The sequence below is a fragment of the Nothoprocta perdicaria genome, unplaced genomic scaffold, assembly GCF_003342845.1.
Source record: "Nothoprocta perdicaria isolate Ctin4 unplaced genomic scaffold, notPer1 scaffold_13, whole genome shotgun sequence".
NCBI lineage: Eukaryota > Metazoa > Chordata > Aves > Tinamiformes > Tinamidae > Nothoprocta > Nothoprocta perdicaria.
In genome coordinates this window covers 6,704,877-6,730,052 of record NW_020454427.1, presented here as the reverse complement: position 1 = coordinate 6,730,052, position 25,176 = coordinate 6,704,877, and the positions used below count along the sequence as shown (strand labels likewise).

The 25,176-nt window shown below is 40.0% G+C and overlaps 1 protein-coding gene across 1 annotated transcript in view; it reads right to left on the bottom strand.

Moving 5' to 3' along the window:
* The window catches only part of SORBS2 (sorbin and SH3 domain containing 2), a 115,327-nt gene extending 92,114 nt beyond the window's left edge, over nt 1–23,213 (bottom strand). The window contains exon 1 of the mRNA XM_026033599.1: nt 23,183–23,213. The gene's annotated coding sequence lies outside the window, so the exon portion shown is untranslated. The remainder of the gene's footprint in view (nt 1–23,182) is intronic.
* Nucleotides 23,214–25,176: the final 1,963 nt, after the last annotated feature.

The window sequence follows — 25,176 nt, the reverse complement described above, 5'->3', positions numbered from 1 at the left end:
TTGCTATCGCATTACTTGCCAAAGCTACCATGCCATATGAGCAGCTCATGGCTCAAGAAGGAATACTCCAAGGCAAGCAACATCATGTCATATTTAGCTTTTTCATAAACAGCTTTGTTAGTCATTCTTAATTAAAGGAGCTTGACTGATTTTTGACATTGATTCTTTTTCCTAAATTTATTCATCTAAGGAAGAASCAATGAGGATACTGGTAGTGGAAAAAAGATGCAAAGCTTGAATCAAGGCAAAACATGACTRTAATGCCAGCTTTAAGTGCTTCTCTTTTTCAAATCCTCAACTATGAAACACACTTTGTCTAGCTGGTTAGAAAGAATCCATTAAGCTTGTTTTAAGTGGGAGAAAAAAACAGATTGTTTTAACCTATTAGAATAATGCTTACTTTAGGATGAAGGAAAAATAAATATTTCAAACTACCATATATATATCTGAAAGAAGAAAGGACAGAAATAGGTAGTTATCTCTGTTGTTTTGCTTTTTCTCATTAGCAATGTCACACAGCTGTTCTCACAAGCTAGGACCAACATGATCAGATATTTTTAATGGGACATCATCAGCCATATGTTGCTTCCAGGTTTGCATTCTTTCATAACTAAAGCTTTTATCATTGCTTATAGGAAATCTAATATTCATGGCCATCACAAGTTCCCATAGCACCCACAGTTTTATATCAATAACTACATAAAGTKTGGTGGAAGAACAAATTATTGCAAGGAGTTACAATATAAGATATAAAAACAATAGGTATCTATATTGAGCTGCTTATGAACTTGTGACCTTTGGGTCACTTGAGTATCTGTTAGGATTTTCAATAACTTTGAAATTTTAACCAACATCAGCCAGAAGTATAGGTACCCTCTGAAAAATTCCCATTTATCCAATTTTAGCAGTTCCTGCTATCCTTGATACCAGTGAGAACTTTTTAACGCACTTAGCTGCTTTGCCTATCCCTAGTGTTTCCAGGGAGTAGAGCTCACTTTCCCCATGGAATCCACAGAAGGGCTACATTTTGTGTAAGCTTGAGTTAAGTGGCATATCGCACTAGGCAGTGTTTTCACACCCCTGGTTGTGTTTCCACACAACCTAGCCCAATAAGGAGCTGGTGAAGGAATAAACCCCCCAGAAGTCTCACCTTAGAATTATGAAGAAATGTTTTGACCATCTTCCTACTGATAACTATCAGTAAGAACCAGAGCAAGACACCACATAAGGCAACACAAAGCACTAAGTCATCAGTATGACACATTCAATCAGTAGAGAAATATCACAAGCCATATTGAAGCTGTAAGCAAAGCACCTAGATGCCCTCCCACCCGACTCCCAGTTTCCCCCGTTACTGCCAGCATATTTAGTTCTACTACCCAGAAAACATTTCTTTATTTGCAGTCTTCTTGGATCCTGATCTCACCACCTAATTAAAGAACAAGAAAAAAAGAGGCAAGCCTTTCAGAAAGGCCTTGTGCTCTGCAATTATCTTTCTAATGGAAAATTTTCAGCAGGGATCCCTTGTCCTTGGACTAGTCCTGCAAGTACCACAAATTCCTGCTAATGCCATGCGTGTCTAATTAGGTGACTATAGGTCCTATTCAGAAACATGCCCAGCCTGCATACGTGCAAATAGCTTTTTGTACATAAACAATTGTTCGTGAGATTCATTAAACCCTTTCATTAAACTCTTTTTATTCTATACAAMGCATGAGGAAGCATTCAGATTGTAATTGAGAAAGGTGCATCAGAAAGTCCCAGTCCCACACAATTTTTTAAGTATAGACTTAAAAATAAGGCAGGGAAGAGGTTGTGATTTTTAACTTTCTTCATGAGAAAGGGAAAATTAAATCAATACAAAGCAAGGCCACAGGCAGCCAGAAGCAATATTTAGAACCATGCTCAGATGCGTGTGCTTATTAACTTTTTTCTATCTGCTTTCCTTCCCACAGTAAAGCCTAAATCACAAAATGATCATATTATAGGAAAGTCTCTATAGTGTCTCCTGATTTGCTCTTAGACAAAGGGATATATTTGCAATTACTGTAACAATTTCCAGATTGTGTGCTCTGTGGCACAGGGCCATTTGATCAGCCCTATTCCACCAGCAAGGATCACCCGGGCTTGCTGCTGGCTCCCGTGGGCTCTCCCTGTGCCACTGCCAGCTGTTTGGGCAAACACAGGGAATTTGTGCTCAGAACAAGGGAGTCCAGGGTGAACTTTGCTCCTGAAGTGGCAAACAGAGCTGGCAGTCTAAGGACTGCTTGCTGACCAGTTTTAGCCAAATTAGAAGCGTACTGTGAAATAAAAAGAGTTGCTCCATACAGATACAGTTAGCCAATACAGAAGAACCATCTACAATGAATTTAAGAAATTCAGAAAAATTAGCGTGAGGACAAATTAATATTCTATCRTTATTCTTCTAGCAAACACAAGTTGACATGTTTTCCAGTAGATCCCTCTATATGGCCATGTCTGAAAAACAGATGTTGGGCAAACTGGGCTCCCATTCATCTCCTACAAGTGGTAACACCAGCTATCCAGACTGCAACAAGCCACTGCTCCTAACTTTCTGATCTCAAAACACTAGGGTTCTGATTCAAAGTGCTGAGTATCTACTCTTGAATTCCACAGTTCTCAAAGATACATGATGATGATAGTTGGCGTAAAGTGGAGTTATTTCCAAGTGAAAAGCAAGCAGGCACTGTGCACCTGATTTAGGCCTGAGGCAAGGCAGGGGGGAAATCCACCACTCACATTTCTAGCAATGCTCCAGGGTATCAGAAAGCAGACACGTTCCTGCTGCACACTCAGCTGCACACAACCTTATCTAAAGGCTCTAAACTTTTCTGGTCAGTATAGGAATTGGAAAAGCAGCTTTAACTGTTACTTTGCAACAGAGCATGTCTGGGGATATTTTTACACTTGCAGCTTTGCCTGGCATTTTATACACGCTATATTTTTATAATTCACTCCAAAAAAGTCCACTGCAAATATTTTCGCCATATCTAGCCACAAGATGATGCTTCTTTTCTAATAATAAAAAATATTTGAGTTTACAAAATGTCAAACTCCTTGACGTAAACATATCTTTATATAGTAAAAGCATCCAAAGCCTTCTCATTTGGTACATGGCAACAAAAGGGCAGCCCTGTTAGGTGGGAACATTAAAGGCAGATTTCCTACATACCTGATATATCGCTCATGCACACTGCAGTTCCCAGGGGAAATCACAAGATGATTCTCTCTTTTCTTGGTCCTCCATTCTCCCCATCTGCAAASCAATTTATCTCACTGGCTGGATGCAGCTCCTTATGTGTGTCCTATTGATAACATTAAATTTGAATTTGCAGTTGGAGTCAGAGGGTTCAGCCATCAGAATATTAACAGCTTGGCATTACAAGAGCCAGGGGGAAAGAATTTGCAAATTAGCTGTCTGGCTTAATACATAGAGAACAATAAGCCAAGTTGGCCACTACACCTCTTGATGCTATATTACATTGGCTATAAGGCAAGATGAGTAATATTGTTAAAAACACATTTCGCTAAACAGCCAATGTAACGCAAAACACCTTTGAATTCAGAAGGGTTTTGACAATCTCCTCAGCAATAAAAGGTTCCTTAAAACACTGATCATTTATTTGAATACTATTAAATATTTGACACAGGACACAGCCAACAAACAGTTTATAAATCCATAAACTGCACATATTGCGTGTGGGCTATTTATGATATGTTTATAACAGTGCTCTACTTCTAGGAATGAAGCACTTAACCTACACAAGAAAACAGGGTTGTTATACCAAATGCTGTTTAGCCTTTCCTTGTTAGTGTTCATTTTTTGCTCAAAGGCTCTCACATACAAAGCTCGCGGCATGATTCTGACACTTTGGTCTTTAAGAAAAAAGTATAATAATAAGGAAGAGAGACAGCTGATGTAGATGAGGGGCCTGGCTCTTCTGAGGAGCTGCCACAAAAGCCATTTTCCTCAGACCCTGTTTCACACATAAGTATCTGCAGAACAAAGTAACATCAGTGACAAAAACCTCAGGGCTGAATGTGGATAAGCTTGCTAACATCTAAGAGCTGCTGCTTGCCAGGAACTCCAAATGTCAACAGATTTTGTTGATACTCAGACTTTTCTCCTAGTCTCTTAATTTGCTCTTCCTTTCTTCCATAGGAATTACTCATTCCAATATTTAAAAGCCATGCTCTACAGGCATTTACTGCACACTGATTTCAAACAAACTAACAAACAAKGCAGCATTCATTCCTGGAGAAAAAATGAGCAAGAAGTGCAATAGATATGGGAGGGAGCAGCAGGAGAGGGGAATGCCACCCTTGGCAATGGGTTAAATAACACTTATAAAATATGGATGGTGGAAAACTCAAGTCCTTGAGAGGAGAGGCTGACAGGTTGTGCAATGCACATTACTTGTAGGAACAATGCACATAAATACAGCTCATTCTGTACATTTAGCATTTTAGTATCACATGCAAAAAGTCTATCAGCTGCTCAAAGAAGTCAGCAGATGCATATTCATTTTAAAACATCTTCCCTATGAAGCTAATGAGCTCAGGTACAGTGCCATKTTCATGTGTTTTCTGTTCCATACCTGGCACGCTTTCCTGCTTGCTCAGGCATCAAAATCCTTCATCACACATCCTGTCCCATTTCAGAGACTGAGCTCACTGTCCCATGTAGGTTCACCACAGAACATAGCAGGCATTAGATTTCTAGACCCAAGTAAATAAACTACCCTGTCCCTACAAAATTTAGGAAGCAGGCTGCAGTTTGGCTTATATCACAGAACAGTCGAGGTTAGAAGGGCCTTTAGAGATCAAGGACACCCAGAGCATGTGGCACAGGGTGGCCTCCAGGTGGGTTTGAAGATCTCCAGAGGAGACTCTACAACCTCCCTGGGCAGCCCGTTCCAGGACTCTTACCCACACAGGAAAGAAGTTCTTCCTCACATGGAAATGGAACTTCTGTATTTCAACTTATACCCATTGCCCCTTGTCCGATAGGACACTGGCCACCACCAAGAAGAGTTTGACCCCTTCCTCCCTACATTCTCCCCTCAAGTGCTTAGACATATTCATCAGATTTCCTCTTAGTCTTCTCTTCTCCGGAGAAAAGAGGCTCAGCTCAGTCTTTCTTCATACAAAAGAGGCTCCAGTCCCTTAATAATCTTTGCTGCCCTCCCCTAGACCCTCTCTAAAACCTGCACATTCTTCTTACACTGGGGAGCCCAGAACTGCACACAATATTCCAGGTGTGGCCTCACCAGAGAAGGGCAGGATCTCTTCCCTTGACCTGCTGGCAACTCCTCCTGATGCAGCCCAGGATCCCATTGGCCTTCTTGGCCACATGGGCACTGCTGTCATGGTTAACTTGGTGTGAACCAGGACTCCCAGGTCCTTTTCTGTGAAGCTGCTCCCCAGCAGGTCAACCCCTAATCTGTACTGGTGCCTGGGGTTATTCYTCCCCAGGTGTGGACCCTGCACTTGTCCTTATTGAACCTCATGAGGTTCCTCTCTGCCCCACTCTCCAGCCTGTCCAGGTCCCTCTGGATGGCAGCACAGCCCTCCAGACTTCCAGCCGCTCCACCCAGCTTGGTATGATGCGYAAACTTGCTCACGGTGCGCTCTGTCAGACTCAGCCAGTCATCCCATCATAGAAGGCTATCAGGTTTGTCAGACATGACTTCCCCTTGGTGAATCCATGCTGACTCCTCTTGATTACCTCCTCTTTCATATACCTAGAGATGCTCTCTAGGATGAGCTGCTCCAACACCTTTCCAAGGATGGAGGTGAGGCTGACTGGCCTTTAGTTTCCTGGCTCCTCCCTCTTGCCATTTTTGAAGGCTGGAGTGATGTTGGCTCTCCTAGTCCTCTGGCACCTCCCCTGCTCTCCATGGCCTCTTTAAGATGGAGAGGAGCTGAGCAATAACCCCCACCAGTTCCCTCAGCACTCTTAGGTACATTTCATCCAGGTCCGTAGATATATGGGTGACCAGTTTGACTCAATAATCCCTAACACAGTCTTCCTCAAACAGCAGAAAGTCTTCCTGTCTCTGCTTCTCTCAAATCTGGGCTCTGTTGTTCATGGGGGGGTGGCCTTAGCAGTAAAGACTGAAGCAAAGAAGGCRTTTAGTAACTCTGCCTTCTCTGTATCCTCCATCACCAAGGCACCCTCCCCACTGAGCAGCAGTCTAACATCTTCCCTAATATTCCTCTTGCTGCTGATATATTAGTAGATGCCCTTCCTGTTGTCCCTGACATCTCTTGCTAACTCTAATTCCAGATAGGCCTTGGCCTTCCTCGTTGCATCCCTACATTCTCTGACAATGTGCTTACATTCATCTCATGTGAAGGTGATCCTTCTTCCACATCATGCATGAACTCTAGTTCTCATTAAGCTTACCCAGCAACTCCTTGCCCTCCATGCACATCTCCTATCCTCTGTTTCTCAACTTTTTTTTGTAGGAATGCATCAATCCCGGGCTTGCAGAAAGTGGTGTTTGAATATCAGCCATCTCTCCTGGACCCCCTTTCCTTCTAGGGCTCTGGCCCACAGGATTCCTCCAAGGAGCTTTCTGGAGAGGTCAAAGCTGGCTCTTCTRAAGTCCAGGGTTGCAATCCTACTTCTTGCTCACCTTCCTCCACGCAGGATCATAAATTCCAACCTCTCGTTGCCACTGCAGCCCAGACTGTCCCCAACTCTCACATTTCCCACCAGACCATCTGTTTCTAACAGATCTAGCTCTTGTTAGCCTGCCCTTTAATCCTCACCCCCAGGCTCCTGACCTGCGCTTCATCCTGCTCTATGCTGAGCTTCATACATTCCAGTTGCTTTCAGATAAAGCACAACTCCACTACTCRCCTTCCTGGCCTGTCCTTCCTGAAAAGCCTAAAGCTTTTCAGGCTCACATGGCCACATTCCAGTCATCTATATTATAGATAAAAATGTAATTATGTACACTAAAACAATCTTATTTGTATTTATCTATGATTGCATCTAATGACTTTCATTAACCACTTGAAAAGATTAAAGATATCATCTCGATTTATAATTTGCCAACAATTTTTGTTCAGTAAATTGAATTGCAGTGTACTTGGCCATTTTAAAGGTAGGTAAGTTGCTTTACTCTTTAGCTTTATTTCCATGTGCATGTGGGTGCAATGTCACCATGACATAAGATGCTGATTTCCTATTGAGCATACTGTTAATTAAGCAGCTCAAAATGTGTCAAGGTCAATTTTTTTCATACCAAGCTATAGCKGCAATCCCTACAATAGCATACAATGCTTAATCAGCCACAGTAAGTAGCACAAAACATCACAGAACTAATGAAGCATCTGCTTTACATCAAGGTAATCTTTATGATACTGCTTCTGGAACACAYGTACATACCAATTTAAAACCTCATGGCTCTGCCCTCAATTTTTGTTTCCAGTGTTTACTTTTAAATATCATGTTCTTTTATAACCAGAATATATCTCCTTCCTASGTTCAAATAGCCAGGTATAGTTCTGGCACAGCCCTTACCCAACCCATATTTGAGGTCAGCTTTGCACATACAGCAACACACTTACTGTTTTTCAGATGATTATGTATGAAAAKAGATAAAATTTGCATAGACAAAAAGAAAAATCACATGTAAATCCTGTATTTGGATGCACATGGGCTAGCAGCCCAAAATTCCGCACTTCATTAGTACTGCACATATGAAACAGTGCACATAATGTTAGGCTGGATCTGAGAACACATCCTGTGTCTTGACAGCCCTTCCAGCGTTTCTGTGCCAGCAATCTGGTCCTTGGGACTTGTGGCATCGGCCTCCTCAAGGCATTAGCTCCAACTGCCTTGATATTCACTGGCCCAGCTGCCAAAAATTTTGCCCTCAGCTACCATTCTCAGACACTCATCAACAAATACTTATCCTAGTTTAGTCCATAGAGAGCTGGTGGTTCAGCTGCTGTCCTCATCAGTGGAGCAATTGGCTAAACAGCAGCTGTCAGGCTCTGCTGAGAGTGTCTTTTCCTTCAGGAATATTGACTCAATTACATTGAGAATCTGCTAAATCTGCTTTCAGCTTTAGAGGTCATAGGTATCACATTTTTCTTCTTCTAGAACTGCAATGTCAGAATCTAATACAGACTCCTCCTACACTGTAGAAGGAAAAGTCTGTAATGTGGAGAAGAAAATTTTCTCCTAATGTACATCATGTCATCTGTTACRAAGTCAGATTGTAAAGTCCCAGAAGGTATTCTATTTAATGATGAAATAAAAGTACAACTAATAAATCCATTAAAAGGTGCTTTCACCATACCAATAATCTCAATTACTCAAAATCTCAATAATCTCCATTMTTTTCAAACATACTTTGAGAGTATTTTAGTCACTTTTTTGCTCTTAGGTAAAAATTGTAGGTCTTGTGTCACTAGCGAAGGTCAGTTGTCAGTCTCAGCARCCACTGCAAAATCCTCCCATACTACATGGATTTCCCTGTGCTAGCTCCTTCCAAACTGTTCTATCACCAAACACAGCAACCTGAATTTTGCTACAAAGAGAACAACTTTCAGTTGAAAGGTTAATTGGAAGCTTAGCATTTCCAGAAATGCTGGAAGGACAGCACACTTCATAACTAAATATACAAAGAAAATAGGAAAATAAACATTCCTGACCTGGAAAAACCTCTTACCAGACTCATTTTGGTAAAGCATAAAAGAGAACAAAATCTAGTTGTATGCATAAGTAGGCAGTAGACAAAGCCAAAAGATGAGGTAGCTTCCAGAAGCACAGGAGAAATTCTAAGATTTGAGTCTAATAGACTCAACTTGAGTCTAATAGACTCAAATCTAATAGCTTGTAAACACTGCTATTCCTTTTACTGCAGAAAGCAGGAGTGCAAACAAGTGACAAAAATGAGTTTCTAGGTTTACACCTTGCTCAGACCCATAGAAGCATAAATATAAATTTTGCCACTATTACTGAAAGGCCCATTGTGTAACACTGAGTAGCACAGGGTCTTGAAACTTGCCAATATTGGCTTGAGTTRGGTTTCAGCTTGGTTTAGCTGTTGTGCACTAGCCAGAGCTGCTGCCAGACCCGCTTTAGCTTCAGAGCTAGGAATACTCTGTCAAAGAGGCCTGCCAGCAAATGGAAGAGACCCACCATAAAGGTCCTCCTCGTGAAGAACCTTGGGATGCTGACAACTCACAGTAGCTTTCTTTGTTCTCCCAAAGACCAAAACAGACAGGCTTAGGGATGCAGGGAGACACTGGAAAGGTGGGCACAACACCAGAGAACAGGAAAAGGACACACAAGCAAGTTGTGTGTGTACAGTGTTATTTAAGAAATTAATGAAATTGTTATTAATTTGGACTACCAATATTAGTGTTATTGCAGCTGTTTTGATTAAAACATAACGGGATTCACAACAAATTGTCTCTACAGGCACACGCTCACTTTTCAGCTGTAACACAACCTGCAGTGAGATACCAGGAACCACAAAGTATTTGCCTAGGCTTGAAAGAGGCAAATTTCTCAGGAACTGCTTATTAATATTAACCAAATATAACTCTCATATACTATTAAGATTTCTACACACATCTGTCCCTATTATTAGTGCTCATACAGCTACAGCATTTTCTTGTTTCCCAGAATTCTATTTTGGGCATCAATACCAAAACAAAAGCATGCATGAGCCCAGGTGGCATTTGACAAGTAGAATATGGATATTTCTGAGGAAAATATTCCTGCCTTGGCATAAAAGACTTTCTGGAAACATCTTTACCCCAAAAGCCATAAAAATACTTAACATCCCATTTTCTTTTAGCAGTTGACCTTATCAGACCCGGTTTACTTCTGACGTMATGTCTGACAAAATAGTGCAGTAAGAGAATGTTAATTCAATTGATTGGAAAGTTCTCAGGAATTAGAGTCAACAGGATGAAAAGCACTACACAGACTTGGGCTGAATCTCAAATGTGGGAACAGGTAGCCAGAGATCCCTCAGTGACTGCCCACCAAGTTCCTTCCTACTCACACACCCCACATGAATATTTTGCCTGCCCTGCTCTRCATCAGATGCCAGACTGGGGGTGTGACTGCAGAGCTACCTTGCTGCAGCTGAAACAGACCCCTCCAAAGCAGAAAGCCCACAGAGCACAAGCAATAGCTTGATTGTGYTGATATCAAAATTAGCATTTATATTATAATGTCCTTATTACATTTAAAAACTGCAGTTTCTTCTTACTTGTTAAACATTGAATGGGGCCACTACTATGACAAGTGTTAATCTGTGGGCTGTTGATGGAAAGAAACAGTTCACTTTGACAGATCTGAACAGTTGGCACTTCCTCTTTCACATATAGCCCCTGTACTTTTTCCACTTGATTTTAAAATAATGATCACATTACCCCTCGTTACCCCTTAAATAACTGCACTGCAGCAGCCACGTCAGAAACTTGCTGCATTCATGGCCTGCAGGGCACTGACAAGCAGCATTCTTCTGCCACTGCCTCGCAACTTAGGGAGGACAGAAGTGACCTCCTTCTATAGCAGAACACTTGGCACTATTTAAAAAAATACAGCTGGTAAGTGGTTGACCTAGTTCCAATCCTTCCATTTACATTTGAAGCTTTGAAGGAGTACCAGAGGCTATAAGGCTTCCTTTTATCTTTGTTAGTTTGCAAATATAATTTCTTTGGGGTTTGGAGACTATACTTAGCATAGAAAGCAACTYCCTTTGAGCAGGAAACTCCTTGGTTTTTTGCAAAGGTCAATCCTAATTTTGAAATTTCATTTTGCAGAGAAGTCAGTTTGCCCTGTGATTACTGTTAAGAATCTAGGCTTGGCTAGAATTATGACTCTGTACAAAGAACCAATTGCAATTGTTGTTGCAAAATGTGGTCACCTCAGGAAAGCCTCAGCTCCCGTATGGAGAACTCTACACCACTGAGAAACAAGAGCATAATACCACAGACTGAACAGCTTCGCGCTCAGCTGTCTCCTATCTTGACACCTGATGTTGCACATCTTGCAGAAGCCATAGCCAAGTATCACAGCTAGAGAGTGAGGCAAGTCTGAACCAGTCATTCTTCAGTTCCACCTGCTGCAGATGGGTCCCCTAGCAAGAGACTGAAATGAGATCTCAGTTTCTTCAGTGTTCAGTTTTGCTTGGATCCAGGTTTATTTTTCTGGCTTTTCAAGCCACTACTTGCACTGTGCCAGCACCTATGTTCCCCCAGTGCTAATCATGATACCTTTGTGCAAGTTGCTTTACAAATGCTTAACACAAGAGGATCCCTATTTGTGCTTCATTACTTCCCATGATGGGAAGAATTCTAAGAATCCAGCCTTCAACAGGAAAGAGAAGGACTGTGGTGTAAATATTTTGAAGGCCACAGCTTGAAGTCACAGAACAAATTTCCAGCACTACCTCACATACCAGTAACCCCATACTCATATTACAGGTGACAAGTTACATGTAGTGCTTGAGGAAGTGTCCGTAAGCACCTTAGTCTATCAATTTTAATAGGATAGGTTTTTTTTAATATATTTTGATTCAGGTATTTGAGAGATGGGGAAAAAGACATATCAAGTAAATAGAACTTCCTTAGATGAAAAGCATTCCACAAGAAATACCTCTGCACAGGCTTATTGAACCATGCCTGCCTCATACATTACTAGTGCAGCACATTACCCACAAACAATTTCTCCATCACTGAGTACAGTTGATCTAAAAGTGCTTAATAAATATTTGAWCTCAATTAAACATAATGATTTTCTCTACCTCTGAGATGGCATTGCAGATCAACAAGAGACCACATTTGATTTTCCTGACACTTTAACACATCACTGAGTAACAAGCTAAGTTCTGAGAAGCCAGCGCCAGTTCTGTTTAAAGGTAAGTAAACATGAAAGGTACTTTCTCTATAAAAGCAGCTAGATGGATATGCAAGCCACAATGCATCCCAGGAGACTGCATTAGATTCATCACTACCCCAAAAACATCTAACTGGTAACCAAAAGCCTTAGTATCCTGGAGCCACTTGAAATGGAAACCAAAGTATTCGCATAAAAATCTCTCTACATATTCTGTACTGGATTATAATCTGAAGATTGAAGAGACAGCTTTTAGATWTTTAATTGAGGAAATTTTGGAGTCTGCATGTTTACTTCAACCTTCAGTCACYTTTTTTAATCAGGAAATTAAGGAGTTTTCCTACAATGGCAGCAATCTTTAATATGAAGTGATAAATTGACATTACCTTATAATCAGAAAATTTCATATTTGAAAATAGAAAGTTTTTTCTAGCTTTGTGAAGACTGGAAAGAATACTATTAAGATGGAAAACTCATGTAATCAGCTAGGAACACAGAATTTTGTGAAACCAACACTGCCTTGGGGAGCTGAAGTTCCAAGKCTTGAGGCTCTGCTTTCCATTGAAAGAAATGCTAATATATTATTGCTTTCAAACTCTTTCAGGGATAGCTTTAAGGCAAAAAGGAAAAGAGCAACCTAAAGAGCTTCTGAAATTACCAGAATTTCCCTCTACCATCCTCAAGTCAAACACCTAAAGCTTCAAATTATCAGTCTTACATCAAGGTAATTTCACAGCTGTTTCTTTTGGTATTCATTTTTCATCTTTCACATCTATTTCACTTCAAAAAAATCGATACCTTTCCTGTGTTAAGAAGCATTCAAGATGTCTCTACAGCTTATTTTCTAGCTATCAGAAAATCCCCAACAGCCACAGGTGGCAGCACAGGAGGGATTTGCCTGGTTGCCTGGATACCTTCCCTCTTGACATACACACCTGGGGGTGCCACAGCCAAGGGAGAAGCACACACACCATCACCTTGACCAGAGGGGGCTTCTGCCCTGCACACTTGGTCCTGTGCCCTCTGCAGCAGCTCTGGCACATCATCTTCCAAACACAGGACAAAGATGACCAGAAACAGACAAAGTTTCTTCCCTTGAACAACCCTGACTAAACCATCCRTTACATAAGACAGTATTGGCAATGTGCAGGCTTAAGGTGAGGTGACCTAGCTTAAACATTCAAAGTGTTTTCCCCTACATACCTACAAAAGATGGCTTTTTTTCACCAATATGTGTACCCTGCAATTCCAAGGTTACCAGTAACACCAGTGCCAGCCATTCAGAACATGGTAGAGCTTTAAATGAAATTACTTAGGCTAAATACAACATTTCAGAACCACCTCCTAGCTGGTGCTAGCCTAACTTCTGACTACGTGCCAATTGTAGTGTATTTCCAAACTGTGGTTAGATAATTCGCATTTGGCCAAGTAAAACCAAAATTCTCAAAAAATACCATGGGAAAAACAYGACTTAATGAGGCAGACTCATGCAAGAAATCACAACAGATGGCACCACAGATTAGGAAGAGGATTCATTGCATTTAAATTGGAATGATTTCCTTAGGACCTCATATTTGCTTGAGTAACAGACACTTTYAAGATGTGATTAAGCCTATTCCAGATGAAATTTCCTCCTGATGGAATATAGAAAAGTACTGACCATGTAAAGTATTTATAATAATTTTCACAAATACTTATTACTAACAGAGTGTATCCCGACAATATCTTAAATAGTGAAATTCAAGTGTTCAATTAAGAAAGTCACCCTCTGACTGAAGGTCTCCAGTCTCTTTTCAGAAATATTTTAAATGCTGGAAGTGGTTTGAGCTAGCATTGTTCATGTGTTTTCGAAATTCTCACTACACATCTGTGYGAGTCCCAGCATCTGTCATTACAATCTGATTCCTGAGAATCCTTCATTTCACTAATTGGTTACAAGTTGCTACATCACTTAAGAACTGCAGGATCATTCCCTTGAGGAGATTTCTTCTTTTAAAAAGCCTTGGCCTTAGGCACCCCAAACCACCTGCAGTTTTCTAACAGATGGTTTAAAACAACTCAGTGAGTTCATCTACCTCTATTCTCACTGTCATAAATTGCTACTTTCAACAATAACCCACTGCCATTTTTCMTAGTAACCTTTTGACTGGACATGGCTTAATTCTATTCCAGCTTTGCAGACACCAACACCAGCTTGTGCTTGCACACACCATAATCCAAATACATTATCCTCCACAGAGTATAAAACTGTTCTGCATACAGTGCAACTGCAGTAGGTCTAGACATTGAGGATACATATTAGTTCAGAGCTGTGAATTTTGACAAGTACACAAGCAAAGACACAAGTAAAACCAATGAAATCCCTGTGGAGTGGTATTCTGCTAATAAGATGTGGTCATAATCCTAGCTCATTCTCTCATGAAAGGGATTCATAAGGTCAAAGGAACCCCATCATCAGCACTACTTAGCTTACAAAATAGGACATTCAAAGGAAAAGAAATAATTTTACTTAAAATGAAGCAAGACTTATAATTTATTTTCAGCCTCTAAGACATTGGATCTAACAAAATATCTTTATAATTTAACTGCAAAGATAAGAGCTTAAGAAAAGTTAGAGCTTCCAGCTCTTAGATAACATAGAGATGTTTACATACTACTAGAATATGCAAAAAAGTAGTCCTCACCCAGGCTATTCACCAGGAAAGTGCTTTCACTGAAGCTTTGCAATTTTTCTAAAACTGAAAATTAGAGYCAATAATTTTAAATAAAATGTTCCTTTTCAGAAAAACTAAAGACCTGATACCCCTTTTAAATCCCTCTTGGAAGATCCATCTGAGTATCCACYAAAATCAATGTAACACATCAGCATTGACACTGCCTTGCACAGAATTTACAGATGAAACAAGGAACCACCCTAGAACTTCAGTTTAGATTCTTAATAACATATTATGGCTTAACACAATCAACACCAAACTGCTCCAACAGTGCTTCTTTACAGATGTTTTACAGTAATACCTTTTTTAAATTTGTCTTCTGTCATTKCTCACATTTTTCCCAGCATATCAAACACCAGATTTCTGCAYTGGAAGTTTCTGAACATGCCAGTATTGAAATCCTTCATGTGGCAGAGGACAGTTTAGGGGGGCGGGGGGGACTTCTCTACGTAGTCCACCTTGCTGTCACCAGTCAGGTAGCGCTGCGCTCACGCCTGCTCTCACCCAAGCCCTGCTGCTGGGCTGCCTGCATTGAAGCACACACAGGATTGTGCTGAYTATTTACTTACACAGAGGTCAAGTTTCAGGTCACCAGCACCTACCTATATCCCACCTGAAAAGAACAAAGGAATAAATACACTCTTTAGAAATTCAGCTTAGTCCATATTCTTTAACATGTTTCTTTAGGTAACAGCTTTCTTCTAGCAGGACACAGATGTAATTAGCCTTGCTCTGGTAGAACTAAAAACAATCCACAAGCCTGCCTGCCCTCCCAGACAGTCATGGTAATCCTGGTGCTGCTGGAGTTCATTACCTTCCTCCTAATTAGGGTAATACAATTATGAAATCAGACAGTAGACTTTACAATTKGAAAGAGCTACATTCAAAGCAATCTGCAAACACTTATGCCCTACAAAACTTTCACTAAAACTRTTTTTATAAATACAATCATGAAAAAATTAATGTTTATTCTTGAATCTTAGTGAAAAATTGGAGTAAACTGGAATGGAGGAGAGGTCTGCCAAAAGAATGGAATATGACCCTCTAATAGTTTTTTTTTTGTGTTTTCTAATACTGCAATACTAACCGAAGATCATTAATGACTTCAGGTAAGCAACTCCGCAACTTGAGAAGAGTCCACATGTCTAATGACAGCATGGATCATTCCTGATGAAATGCCTTAGTCCTCAGGTCATGTAGACCCATGGGAATGGAGGACAAGGCAGGTCCCATATCCTGCCATGTTGCACATACGTTCACAGCCAGAAGACACCCCATGCRGTATCTGCATGAAATGAGAATTAACCCCAAACCTAACAGTGTTCTGCACATACACTTTCAAATAGATGAGCAAATGAGATGGACTTAAGACTGACTATGAAAATACAAGGATAGATGACAGGTTCACACTGACTTCAAATTCAACTTGGTCCTTTAAAAGGACCAGTTACCAAGTTCTTAGCCTAACACACTTAAGTGAAAACAAGCAACTGCTCAAGACAGCAATGCTTGAGACCTCAATTTTGGCCAATGTAGTATTTTTGACCAGGTCATGAGGACCTGATCATTTTAAAAGTGCAAGCTAAGCAGGCCCAGGAAGGGAAAACTGTTTAGCCATACAGGCTGTTCAAAAGCATTGACTAAACCAGAGACAAGATTTCTTGAGTGTCARTGTGTCCATAGCATACATGACAAATATTTGCTATACTGTTCCTGCAAGAATCATGCAATTGAAAGCTCTAGAAAAGTACACATGGTAGCTGCATCTCTTCACCTGAATCTCTGAAGCACTAGACAATTTMTTTCAGAGATGAGAAACCATGCCAACAAGGTTAAACTATTTTTCCTTAAAAAAGTAAACCCAGTGAAAACTGAAGTTTCCCATCTGTGCTGCAGCCATGAAATATCCACTCCAATATCATGAGAAGCATTTTGCCACATGCAAAGACTTATGTGCACATACACATGTCCACTTGTCGAACACCAAAATATTTGCACAGTCAAGGGGTTCCAGATAACTACCTGTTTTCATCCTTTCCTTTTCTTCCAATATTTGTTTCTTTCCACTAAAACCAACCTCTACAGAGGTCTAAGCACTGCTATTCCTACAGAAGCTCTCAAAAACGCAGCTGTGGGTGATTGCCAGACAGGTTGCCTTTCCTTCACCTAAGCAGAGCAACCTGCACCCTCACACTCCCAGTCTTCTCCTCCCCAAACCAGAGGATTTAGCCCAATACCYCAAATCATCTAAGATACAAAAAGTTCCTTAATCACATGATGAAAGTTTCCTCCAGTTCCTCCAGTCTTGATACATGTTCACCCTATTCCACACCACTTCCTCAGCACCAAGCCTGTCAAATCTCACTCAACTGTAAAGTAGTTTTCCTAAAGATTGTTCTAACTTTTAATAAAGAATAGACAGTTCTTATAGCACCCCCTTGCTGTTACAAATACACATCTCACAAAAGCATTTACATGTACCTTCAACTCTAACAAATGCATTTTGGTAGGCGCATTTAGACAATAGCAGACAATTTTCCTTACCCAGCAGAATGTTGTGTATCAGAAAAATACGCAGCTTTTAAAAGCAATCTGTTGATAAGGAGTATCATCTGCAGCTCTGTTCATGAGTCATTTCAGGCATTAGAGGCAATGCTTATAGAGTCAGTCATCTTCACAAGGTTGACTGTCCTTCCTGCTGTCTCTTGAGTGAGGATGTGGCAGAAATGCCCCGCTGGAGAAGCTGAGCCTTGCACAGTGAAGCCAAAACGGAGCTCCCTACTTATCAACCTTCATCATGCTACACACTGAAACAAAGTAGCTCCCAGTAACTGCTCCAGTAACATTCTCCACTAGGACAAGAAATATTCCTTGGAGATCGGATTTTTTYACTGGAACCATACAGAATCACAGAATAYTTAAGGTTGGAAGGGACCTCTRSAGATCATCTAGTCCAACCTTCCTGCTCAAGCAGGCACACCYASAGCATGTGGCACAGGGTGGCATCCAGGCGGGTTTGGAAGACCTCCAGAGWAGGAGACTCCACAACCTCCCTGGGCAGCCTGTKCCASKGCTCTGTCACCCTMACAGTAAAGAAGTTGCTCCTCACCTGGAGACGGAACTTCYTRTGCTYCAGYTTGTGGCCATTACCCCTCGTCCTGTCGCTGGCCACCAGTGAGAACAGCTTGTCCCCTTCCTCCCTGCATTCTCMCTTCCTGAACTTATACATATTAATCAKATCCCCTCTSAGCCGTCTCTTCTCCAGAGAAAACAGGCCCAGCTCACTCAGCCTCTCTTCATAYGAGAGATGTTCCATTCCCTTAATCATCCTGGTTGCYCTTCTCTGGACCCTCTCGAGAAGCTCCACGTCCCTCCTATACTGGGGAGCCCARAACTGMMCMCARTACTCCAGGTGCGGCCTCACCAGAGCTGAGTAGAGGGGCAGAATCACCTCCCTYGACCTGCTGGCAACACTCCTCCTGATGCAGGCCAGGATCCCATTGGCCTTCTTGGCCACAAGGGCACACTGCTCACTCATGGTTAACTTCGTGTCAACCAGAACAGATGTAGTAGAGACAAGAAAGTGAACAAAGCATCTCAAAGAACATTAACACATTTTAAAGGCAGTTGAACCATCAAAAACTTAACAAGCAAAAATTTCCAAGGAGCTTTCTAAGCACAGACAACTTATGTCTGCAAACCCAAGCTTTGAAACAGTGTCACTAAGCATTGACCAAAAATAGTTACATTGAGACAACTATGTTATGTACAAGCCCCTTTGGGAAATAACCTAGAGATTCMAAAAATTTGAGCCCTTGATCCTCATTGTAAGAGCAAAACCAAAGATAGAATATAGAAAACAGAATGGATTCAAGTAATATTTTAATGCAGGTTTTTTTTTATATTAAGCCTGAAGAGTAGCAATTTAGGCAAGATTTTAGCTCCAAATTTCATGATTTTTTTCTATTTGTCTATCACATGCACAGCAGGATAAACATAGGCCAAACAGCTGGGCCTTGACCACATGCCCTCACATAGTTCTGTCTTCTTGTGGCATCCGCCTAGCCAGAAGTTATTTTCAGCAAAGGTCAAATTCTGGAGTCTATTTAGAAAGCAAGAAAAACCCTTATATTTGTGAATCTCAGTTTTATATCAATTGAAACATTCAAGGGATAGTTACTCAAAAAACCACGTGATGAGCAGCTTGACGTGTCAAGATAAGCATATCCTTACAGGGAAATTCATTTCCTTTAGCACATTATCCTTCTCTTCCCCTGCTGTCACATCCATATCTGAAACTAATTCAGGAATTGAATTATGTTCATGGGGTCATAGACCTATTTAAACATTCAAAGACATCTGGGCTTGAAAGGCAGATTTTGTAATATGAGATATGAGAAATCAGCTCAATATCTTAAGTTGAGCTTGCAGCAGGGACTTGGAGAAACACAGTAGATGCAATTTCTCGCTTACTCGAGACACAGAAGTGGCCACAGCTAAACTGAAATACTGGCAGTCTCACTTGTGGAATTACTGCCTTGCCAGCACAGAAGTGCCCATGTCAAATTCACTAAAGCCCTTAGCTGACTGTTTAGCTGGCCAACTGCTATGCGAGTGTAACAATTTTCTCATCATTTGTCTGGGTTAGACTGAAATTAGAAACCTAGGGCTGCTGTTATCTATCCTTTGCCTGACTGTAAACTATAGGGCATGGAAAAGCAGTCACAACTTGAAGTCACAATTTATGGTCAGCAATTCCCTTGGTCTCTGGATCAAAGAAATGTTTGTTATTTGCCAGTGGAATAGAAGAAACCTAAGCTACCTAAACAGCACATAGAACATAGGATGTAAGAGAATGATTAAAAATTGGACATATTTGCCCATATTTGGAGTTTGGGCATATCCATGTACGAATGGCCAAGCCAACTTCCACAGTCTAGATGAACACAGCCTTGCATAGTTTTGTGAATATTAGAGATGTTTTTCTTGCACAAAATACTGAGCTTTTCTTGTTTTGTCCACTTGCCCAAAGTTGGGCACCAATTTACATGGTTAGGCTAGGAGTATTTAAATTTGATTAGCACCAGTAGTTCCCAGTGCCAGCTACCATAACAGCTTCATTATATGCAATTCTGTCAAGACAAGCACATACCACATTTTCCTTACCAATCATTTCAACAGAAGGGACAGAAAGGATAAGCTTTTCCTTAGTTGCATGTTATTATTAATTTCCCAGAATCGTTTTTCATTTGAATTGCTCCACCAGAAGCAATGCATTTCCAATGACTTGGAAGTATATTGAGAATATACTGCTCACAACATGATTTAATGCTAATGAAATGCTAATTCATGGAATCTTTTCCCCCTTGCTTGAGAAAAGGAGTTATTGCTGTAAGTTCCTGCCTGAAAACTCACAAGTTTTAAGTGTCACATTGCAGGCAGTTCACACATTGGAACATGCAAGTTATTCACACTGCTTGTGAAATTATGTAGTGGTAGGATGAGAGAAATAGCTATGCATTAAACATCTGTTTAAGCTACTCTAGTTACAAAAGAGAAGGTTGCACATAATGCCTATTGTCAGGAAAACTAATGAATAAATGAAGTGCCTCTTTGATGCAGGATGTTACATTCTAATACTTGAGACATCTTTTCTATTCACCACTGAACTCAATCCATCATTAATAAGCACGAAGACTTGCTTAGATGTAACCACGTAATTTGAATAGATCACAACAGTATCAAGTGTGAAACTGAAATAGGAGAAAATTAAATTAAGTACAAAAATTTCATCAGTTCAAAGGCAGTAAAATTCAGCGTCCACTGTGCCAGATCCAGAAACGTTATTTATAGAGCATCTAGGTTTTAGAATTTCCTAGAGTAGGTTCTTTGCCAACTAACCATGGTCATGTGAACACATAGGAAAGACTTCTGCAGAGCATTTACTGACCAGTTTACTAAACTTTTCATTTAAAATACAGCAATTTAAGCAGAAGCAAAAGCTAGTATTTCAGTTCATATAATCAAGGGAGAAACATTTAAAACATAACCCAGATAAGTAAATCTCTCCTGATGAGCAAATGTTTCTATACTGCACACCCTACTGATTTGTATGTCTATTCATCTACAATGAAGAGACTCATCATTGGGTCACATAACTTGCAACCAGGAAGATAGACAAAGTTTGCAACACTGAATACCCRTAAGTTCTAAAAAATAACATTATAGAAAAATATATACTTTATAAACCTTTTTAAACAATTCAACCAGTTGATCCACATTTTCTCCCAACTTGCATGACTGTTTGCCGGCCCAGGAAAGGTTTATTCAAAAAATCCCAGACTTACAATGGAAATATTGCTCCAACTCTTATAAACCTTTTGGTCAAGCATATACTGAAGTCTATTCCATTAAGCATGAAAAGGCTTCAACCACTTGCACTCAGCTCAATTGCTTCTTGTTCAATCTCAATCCAAGCAGTATAGAGATCCAAATAATTAGTGAAAAGCAAGGCTTTTGCCAACTTTCCCATAATCGCTGTACTTCAGCAGGAAAAAGTGTTGACAGTTCTTGTTCAAATGCCAATCAGAAGTCAACTCTGTTCATTACAGGCTCATTCCTTATTACTACTGTGGGTAATTTAATATATACCTACATGGACAAATGTTCCTTGACTTCCAAACATTTGTTTTTACAAGCAAATGTTTGGCACGTGTTGCTATTGAAACAGAGATGTTAAAGTCACTTGGATGAGACTTCCAGCATCACAGGCAGGCAGATCAACATCATGCTGACCAGCCGCCTGTCCCTTAACCATTTTGCTAAGCTATCACCATGCAAGTCAGCTGCCACCAAGTGACAAACCATACAGCTACCCCCAAGTAAATGGATTTGTGTTTATCCTATTTGCACAAAGCAGAGAAATCCACACAGGGCGGCAGAAGGCAGAATGTTTTGCCACTAGCATGTACATACTTCACCAGGCATATTTAAAGCCTATGCTCCAGGAATTCAGGCAAGTTATCTAGTTATACTTTTAAACTTCATTTTACTTGATTTGTTTAAAGTAGGCAGCTTCTGGTGGTAAAATGATCCATGACAAGAGAAATTTAGGAACTGCAAAATGTTTAAGCATTTATATTGCATTTATAGAAAAGTGCTGATGAGCAATCTTAACTTTTGAAGCAGTTAAAGCACCCAAGTTGCCTCCAGTAATAAGGTCAACAGAGGTTTCTAAGCATTCTTAAGTCTTTAGGAACTTAAGAATTAAAGTTTCACTAGTAGCTTAAGTCATTAATATACAGAGACAACAGCAGTATTGCATATGAACATAAGCATATTAGACCTTATTTAAGCCATCTTGAAAAAAGATTAAAGGGTAGAAAGATGCATGGACAAGTGATTATTCAGGAAGAGACAGCRTACAAGTGCACTTTCTTCAAAGCCTTGTGCCACGTGCTCTAGGTGTCCTTGCATGTGCAGGGGGTTGGACTAGATGATCTCTAAAAGTCCCTTCCAACCTTAAACAACCCATGATGAACCATTGTAGGAATACAAGAATCCTACCCTCCTCCTTGTTCACTTAYATCTATTAAAAAAGGAGAGTAGAGCCTAAGCTCTGGAAACAACTGCCACCTTTTATTACTGCAGTTGAGGAGATAACCTTTGGCAATAAAAGCAGTTTTCTAATAAAGCACCGATGGTAGATAAAAAATAATCCCAAACTTCTTTGAGCTACTGCCACCTCAGACTGTGGAATAAATAATGTTCGTTTTCCCAGAGGAAAAAGAACAAGGCTCTAACATAAGCATGCACAGTCTCAGCAGCTCCAATTTGCTATAGCCCCACCCAAAGGGATTGGGAGAAAGGTGCACTTGYATGATGTCCTTGCACACCAATTATTTCCTTCCATCACCTTATCTTGCTTGCCATTTTTAAGAAGATTGGTTTAACACAGAAATAATGTAGTCTGAGCTTTTTGATCTGCTAGCACAACCATATCACTCTGAGCCTGCTCAGACTGGATCCCCTAGAAAACAGGAAGCATAAAACTTAGGAGCTTAGACCAYTCAGTGGGAACAACAGGCACATGGTGACTAAAGAATAGATCAGTATTAAGTTCCTCATTGACAAGAAACTATCAAGATGCACTTTTCCCTCACAGCAACAGCTCAATAAACCACACAAACTGTTTGGAAAACTTCTACACAGGCAAGAAAACATCATTTTCTGAGGCACTTTTTGACCAAATGTATTCAGAAACAGAAACTTCAACTCCCCTTGCCTCGCAGCCCTCCTCTGAAGTATAAAGGGCAGCAAGCAGGGAGCTCCTTGCATGACCTGCCCTACTCTGAGCAAGCCTTTATTCTTCAGGCACAAAGAGCTACAAGCAGCAGTGCTAGGCTGCTCCACACTCACAGGGCTCCTCAGGAGCATATTGAGTAAAGTAAGAGCACAAAATCAAGTTTATTTTTTTCAATGGCGTACACCTTTGACACCACCTTTGGGAAGTGAACAAAGATACACTGTCAAAGGCAGGAACCTGCACAAAATGTTACTGTTTGCTCACCATGAATGCAGAGGCAGACTTAAGCAAATACAGAAATTCCACTGCTCTCCTGAGATTTCCTCCTGTAAGCTGAACTACTGCCAAGTTCACACAGCTCAAGCTTGGGTTGTGTCCACATGCCAGATAGAAGTTCCTGTAAGTGAGGGTGGCTACTCAGTCAAAAATTGAATGCCAGGCAAATTTAGTCTTACCACACTTAAAGATACATGAAATAAATGACCATCAATAGACTATCCTCGGCCCTTAGTTCACACAATTCAAAGCACTACTTTTACTGAAAACATTTAGTAAATATTTTGTCTATTATGAAGGCTAATTATTCTAAAAGACATAGCTGCAAGAAAAAAGAAATCAAAGCCTGTTAAATTTCTGCATTGTTTCCCTCAAATCTATCACTTGCTTCAGAAGCCATACAAACAGCCTTAAATTCTTTGAAAGCTTCAGTTCTTCAGAAGACAGTACATTCTTTCTAAATAAAAACTACCACTTTAAGACAAGCATTTACTAGAGTATGGTGAAAGKCACAGTGCAAATATAAGGACAGGGTGACTGATCTACAGTACAGAAAAAGGGGTAGCTTTAGGTGGAAGACAGATGTAGAAGATAGTTTAATCCAAACAGGATACAGCTTAATTGAAAGTGAGAGAGAAAAGGAAAATGGTTTTCTTTGAAGCACGAAGTATTAAAGTTTGCCACTGGAAATTCCATAGCTTTGTGGAGAATATCTACATTTCCTTGTTAATGCCTTCTACCAGGAAAGAGAGAAAGGGGAATTAGATCCATGATTCACATGCACCAAAACACCACACTAACACAACACATTGAACCAGATTTGCTTTCACTATTTCTGAAAAACTGTCAAATAAAACACTTGAGTTAAGTGAAGYTTTTGAAAAAATGAACAAGATAAAATTATACAGACTTAAAAAATTCCAGTGAAACCACTTTTTGTATAAGAAAGCTGGAAAGTCTCCTAGTAAAACTTAAATGAATTAGAAAGTTCCTAAAATAACTYATGTAGAAGCAGTGGTCTGATTTCTTCCCCTGTGAAAATAATGCAGAAACTACTTTACATTCAAATTAAGTTATATTTTGAAAATCAGACTTTCATTTTTTGAACTAATTTTTAAGCAATGCCTGGAAAGTAAACAATGCAGAACATGGGCACAAAATATATATACACACACACAAGAATTGTGTTAAGCCAAAGGACCACAGTATATGTGATTTGTTGAACTACGTATCTGTAAGGCTGTCATTCAATGCTAGCTACTTAGAAAAGTCACAGAAAAAAGCTGATCATTTGAAAGCCTAGAAAATATTCAAAAAGCTTTGATCTGCTGCTTTTCAAAGACTTGAGTCACAAAGCAAAATAGAAGGTAGAGGACAAAACCTTAATGTTTTAGGTAGCATTCGGGTAATACCTATAAGATCAAGGTTTGTCTGGAGTATAACGATCAAAAACGCAAAACATAGTCAGTAGCCTTAACAGGATAAAATTTACAACTATTATATAACCAGATCAAAGGCAAGTGCTGAGGAACATGCTTATTCCCTTAGTGCATCAATATTGCTTATAGTGCTTATATTATCTACACAAAATGAAGCAARCAATGACTCAAGAATGAATATTTTTAAACTTAGACATAACACAATATACTTGGTACTAAAAATCTGAATGTTAATTCACTAACAAAGGCAAAAAGACAAACCCATCTTCAGTTTCACATTAAAACATCTAATAATGTCATTATAAGAACTAAGAACAAATACTAGATAAACAGGTTAAGAAATCTACTTCAAGTCTTAAACAAAAAAGATCTATTTTGAAGAGTTTCAAAAGCACAGTAATGCTTTTAGTTAAGTWCTCATACTTTCATACGTACAGAAGACAGAAGTGAGTTTTTATCTGAACACTACGAATTCGAAACTCAAGATATTCAGTGATAAGGGCAGGAACACAAAACCTTAAAAAAAATAGAACTTACCAGATG